This window comes from Melitaea cinxia, chromosome 15 (genome assembly GCF_905220565.1).
Source record: "Melitaea cinxia chromosome 15, ilMelCinx1.1, whole genome shotgun sequence".
Classification (NCBI taxonomy): Eukaryota; Metazoa; Arthropoda; class Insecta; order Lepidoptera; family Nymphalidae; genus Melitaea; species Melitaea cinxia.
Window position 1 is genome coordinate 5,884,210 of NC_059408.1, and position 6,203 is coordinate 5,890,412.

General features: G+C 31.1%; 1 long non-coding RNA gene across 1 annotated transcript; it reads right to left on the minus strand.

Moving 5' to 3' along the window:
• Positions 1–220: 220 nt before the first annotated feature.
• LOC123660352 lies at positions 221–1,417 on the minus strand. Its single transcript, XR_006744174.1, has 2 exons — positions 1,185–1,417; positions 221–922 (listed from the first exon to the last, which is right to left on the minus strand). It is a non-coding gene; the product is annotated as an uncharacterized LOC123660352 (long non-coding RNA).
• Between the last annotated feature and the right edge of the window lie 4,786 nt (positions 1,418–6,203).

Consider the following 6,203-nt stretch of genomic DNA (forward strand, 5'->3'; position numbering starts at 1 on the left):
CGCGACCGCTAGCGCAACAGCCAGTGCATTTACCGTTGCGCCAACGCGACGTACTTAACTTCGTACGTCGTACGTAACTTTTATGTAGGTCCTTCATATTTAATTTATTATTTACCTACATATGATTAATAAGTTATTAATAGTATTTTGTAAATGTCCAGTTAATTTTATGTTGAATGTAATGTACCTACTTAAATATAAAATAATTAATAAAACATTATTATTATTACAAATAAGTTTATTATTGTTTTATTAAAACACTGATGATATTCGTGGCATGCACAGTTGAAAAGAAAGGATTTTTCAGTCATTAATACTTTTTATTTACAATTCACTCAAAACCTACATTTTATGGTATTATTTGTTACTTTACATAAAAATCAATTAGCTACAGTTATTGTACATAAATATTAGTTTCATTATTACATTTTAAGTATAAATTAAAATAGGTTTTGTTATATACAAACAAAAATTAATTGTTCCTCTGATATTGCAGGCAATTTGAAATTGTATATAGCCCTCAGCTGAGACCACTATCACTACATTAGACATTTTAAGGAATAGTGTTTGTCGGAGGTAGCGATGATGGTCTCAACTTGTAAAAAATGGTAAAATTTGCATCAAATTGTCTAGTACCAACTAAACGACTTAAAATTACATTTCGGCTTTCTTCCATTGCTATCTTTCGCAATTCTAATCACAACCTTTCCTTTTCTCTTCGTGGAATTTTTTTCCCTTTCCATGAATTCCAGTAAAGCTGCGAACTGTTCTGGGCTTGCTCAAGATCTATATTCCATCATATAAACCACTTAATTTTTAAGATTTTATTTTATTTTATTTAGGACAACAAACAATTGCATAATAAAGGTTTATCAGCGCCGTTATCCACATATAATATTATATACATGGCAGTACAATATTTCTGAAAATGTAAATTACAATTTAAGAGAAAAGAGAAAATGAATAAAATTAATGAACATGACAGCTAACGAAACGATAAGAACAAGTCCTAACCAATTCTTAAAATTAAAATTGCAAAGATTTAACACCTAATATTCTTCCAAGATATTTTTCATTCCTATTCAGAATCATGTTATCATAACATTTCGAGTTTTTCTAGACACAGTAATGTTTAAAATTAACACTGTGATATAATAATAATAAACCAAATATAAGAACTTTACCTTATTTCGGTTACGCATAAAACAATAAGTTAATAACAATTTCTTCTTCAGGATTAATGGCTTTCAATAGTTCTAATAACAATTTGTAATTTTATGTATTACGACGTTGTGACTTTGACGTTAGTTTGACGCTCGTAAAAACGCTCATCATAGACTAAAGTATTAGTTTTTTCTAAAAGATGTTGTAGAATGAGCGTTTGACTCAGTCGTGTCAACTTGGCTACCAATTTAAAATGACTTACGTCGAGCCGTCAACGATTGTAGAAAGACGTTCGATACGAAACGTTTGTAACTTGGCTAGGCCTTCTGGATTCGATCCGATTTGTAAAAACTTTCACATAATCCTTATATATGTTGGTATTGTTTCGTGGGATTCGTGCATGGTCTTGCGTGCGACTCGAATATTTAAATCATAAACAAATATATTAAAAAAAAACGTATATTCATATCAATTACAGTAATGTTTAAATTAACCTGACCTATCTTTTATTATAGATTGATTGATAGCTGACTGTGGGAGGGGTTAATTAGATGGTTCAACGATATTTATTTTATTATATTTTTATCAAATATTAATACATGTAATTGTGTTCGCTGTGTGGCTATGGTAGTAAAGAATATAGCCACCCTCTCTCATCCCGTGGGTGTCGTAAGAAGCGACTAAGGGAAAAACACAGTTCCATTACCACCTAGGAACTTAAGAAGCCGACCGATTGCGGGATTACCATCCAACTGCTGGCTTTGAAATACACAGGCTAAAAACGGACAGCAGTGTCATCGGTGCGACAAAGCAAGCCCTGCGGTCACCAACCCGCCTGCCCAGCTTGGTGACTATGGATAAAACACATGAGTTGGCGTGAACTTGTGGAAGCCTATGTCCAGCAGAGGCTGAAATGATTAATACATGTGAAGTCTATAGTAAAAATTATAAGTTTTATGCGTGAAAAAACCTCTTTAACTGTAATAAAATATGTGATAATATTTTGGTAATGTCTTAAATGGTCCAATTTGCCATTCGTATTATTATACAGTTAGTTACGAATGTTATCTGACATTATTTATTTTTTCATCTTTTAAGATGCATAACTTTTAAAATATATCAATATTTAATAGATATAGATACGATAAAATGTAAAGTTTTGTAGGTAACAGTTAACGCTGCAGCGATCAAAAGGTTTTATTGAATTAGGTGCAACGGTTGCCCGCGCACCTCTACGCCAAATTTCCAAATATCGGATTGACCTAGATTCTATCATAGCAATATAAAGACAAATAAATTGACAATAGAATCATTATAATTTAAGCTGGATTTTTAAGATTATATTTTAAATTTGTATTTTTCAATACAAATCGATTTCAAAAAGGAAACAAAAAAAAAAGTTCTTAATTGCACTATATTTTATGTGTATATTACGATTCAGTCTGTGATTTTCCACTGCTGGGCAGCGTTTTCCTTTATGTAAGAAAAGGATTGGAGCATAACGCTGCAACAGATGCGGCTTAACGAGCACCAAGCTCCATCACTCAGGGTTAGCGAAAATATATTCCCTACTATGAGTAACGATCGCTGTCAGGCGTTTATTACACTATAACAACCAGGACCGATTTCTTAACTTGCTCCAACCCACAAGGCCAGATAACCAGACCAAAAATAAATAAAGCACAAATATTCACTCCGAGCGGGAATCGAAGCCCCGACCGCTGGCGTTTAAAAACCTACACGGCATACGCACCATTAAACCAGAGCCGTAGTTTGTGTATTTGTATATTTTATAGGTATCAATATCTCCTAGAAATAATACGCTAATTCGATTAATCGTGTGTATGCAGGAGTTTTTCCATAGTTCCTATATATTATTAAACCAATTTTAATAATATTTACAAATTTTGCTAGTTCCTAGTTGTATAAACAAAACATCAAGGCATTTATTCTTGATTGACTTTTCTTAAAAAAACAGAAAGTGTCTTTTGACTTAGATACATTTATTTCAAGTGTGTTCTCAGATATGGTAGAAATTCTTATTTGAAATGAAGTTTGGTGAATATAAATGTAATTTAAAATTATTTCCATGTAAGTTTATTTCTTATATCAAATCGTGTCAAAATCAAGATCACAACAAGAACAAACAAGATTAATACGTGAAAGCGGTTTCGGTAACTATCTCTTAAATCATTTAGGAGATATACGAAGCTAAATAGGCGGCTTAAATTGTTTTCAACCGTCTCATTTGAAAGATAATAAAACGTAATGTCATGTGGAAATTAAGCTTTTTCGAGTCAGGGAAGCAACGGATGATTATATCGTCACATACGAGTTTTTTGACTTGAAAACACTCGAATATTGTTTAATGAATTATTATTATTATACAATACCATTTCTTTTGGCGGTCGTACTCTATCTCACACAGAATAGGGTTCCCCTCTAACTGGCCTTATTTTCTTTACTAGTAAGATATATAAAAAATAAAGTAAAACAACGATTTTTTTTGTTCAATAAAACAATACCACAAAATATAACCAATACTAACAATAACATAAAGCAAAATACGTTTATTATTTACTGTACGGTATTAATATACATATACAAGTATACAATATTATTTGTCAGTGAGTTTTTGCGAAATTATAATCAAATTTTGAAGACAACTATGCTACGGGACGGAACAGAGTTATAATATTGTAGTATATCGTGTTTATCTATCACTATTTTATCCTTTGAACCAAATGTTAAGAAACCTAACAAAAAATGCAGAATGGATTTATCTTACCGTCACAGATAGCTCTTTTGTTTCATTTAGTATTTATACTGACTGACCACAGTTCGGTACAAAATAGGATATAGTTATCTACATAATAGATTAAACCGTCTGAAAACGAACTATTACGAAGCAGAACATTTCGGGCGGCACTTCGTTAAATTATTTTGGATTAAAGGAAGTTCTAACCAGATTTTCTTGTTGTTGTTTGTTTAGTTTACATGGTAAATATTTTCAAATACTTTCAGATATTCTGCATTGTTCGCCGAGTAGTTTAAATTCGACATCGGCCAAATGCTAATGGAAAAGCAAATATAAAATGGCGGTATTCTGAGAAAAGGTTTGATTTGTCGCGACCGTCACGTTCCTTCTATTGCACCATTCACTTCCATTTCATCCCATAGATATTTTTCTTTCCCATAATTCTTTCGCTTTTATCAGAGAAAAAGGTCTCTGCCAACCCTTATGGAATTTATACCCTGTTACAGTGAAGTATTATGCATATTCTATTTGCAATTTCAAAATGTTTTAAAATTAACGACCACCATAACAGTGAATTTAAAAAACGGTTCATTTTATGCATAATGAACTAAGGATATAAAATTTAATAGCTCAGTTTTGTATAAGTTTTGTACTTTTTTAACCGACTTCAAAAAGGAGGAGTTTACTCAATTCGACCGTATATATATATATATATATATATATATATATATATATATATATATATAACAATTTTTTTAAGTGTGTGTTCGGGGATAACGTCGTCGTTTATGAACCAATTTTGATAATTCTTTTTTTTTTTGTTGTAAATGAGATATTCCAAGGGTGTATGCTAAGGTAACCAGGATCTAATGATGGAACCCCAGAAAAATCAAGGGAAACTCTCGAAAATCGTAGTGACGATTAATGCGTTTGTTAATATTTTTCGTCTACTTACGTTATATTGCTTGTCAATGTAATTGAAGTCGGTTTTTGTTAGCAAACACAATTATTTTGTGGAAAAGAGGTATTTTACTTTGAAATTTAAAATTTACTTATGCTTTATATGCACATTTTATTTGTTTTTGAGTACTTGTGTATGTACAGTTTAAATACATTATGTATACATTTATGTATACAATGTACGTACTTATGTACGTAGAGTCATAGTTTAGTTAATTGTATAGTACGAAATTGCAGGCTAAGTTCGCGTATAAACTTCTGGGCTAGAGTCTATCACTATACTATTGAGTATAGACTTAAGTTGCTCCGGTAGTCCGTCATACATTAGAAAAAAAATCTAGTTAATTTGGAGTCTCTGCCAAATAAGTATTTCCGGTACAAAAACATTTTATTTTAAAACTACATTTATGTGTATATAGTAGTTACTAAAAATAACAATGTGGCTACTAGATATAAATAGCGGATGGAACACAAAACCTCATAATACCTAGGTGACCTGATTTCACTTCAAAATGACCCAGAGCTAATTACAGTGTTCTAGGTAGTCCTGTTTAATTTAGAGGCAATATTAACTAACGTAATTTAGGAAATCAAATGTGAAATAGGATACATTATAGTATATTTTTGACAAAACAATTTTTAAAAGAAAGCTTCGGTTACTTTACCAAAATCATCATTTTTAGTGACTTCCTTGCCAAAATTATCTTGTTTTTGTTATATTTTAAATACCTAATTAATCAGACTTCTATCATAGTAGTGAAATAAAACATTATTGTAAAATGATTTAATCATTTTGTTTGTTAATTCAAAGACTAACTCAGGCATAGTGCCAAGAACAAACTTTGCCAAAACACGAGTCTCAAATTGCATTCAACTCAAACGTTAACGAGCTTTCCAACAGTGTGCATTTGATTAGACAAATAAATAACTAATATTTTAATTAAAAGCTCGTTTTTATGTAAAATTCACTACTATATGTATATTTATTCAAATAAATAAAATTGGAGTGTCTGTTTGTAATATTGAAAAAACAGCTTTTTACTAAATGCATATGAATGTATACACGGTACATATACCAAAATAACTTTTTTACAATTCTTGTCTGTCAGTCTGTTTGTTCCGGCTAATCTCTGAAACGGCTGGACCGATTTTGATGGGACTTTCACTGGCAGATACCTGATGTAATACGGAGTAACGTAGGCTACCAAATTTTAGAAATTTATTTAAAAGAAAAAGAACTTGTTCACTTAACGTAGTGGCACCAATCGTCGACACTTTAAGGAGATAGTGGACTTCTTTATAAAATTAAAGGTCATTTAGT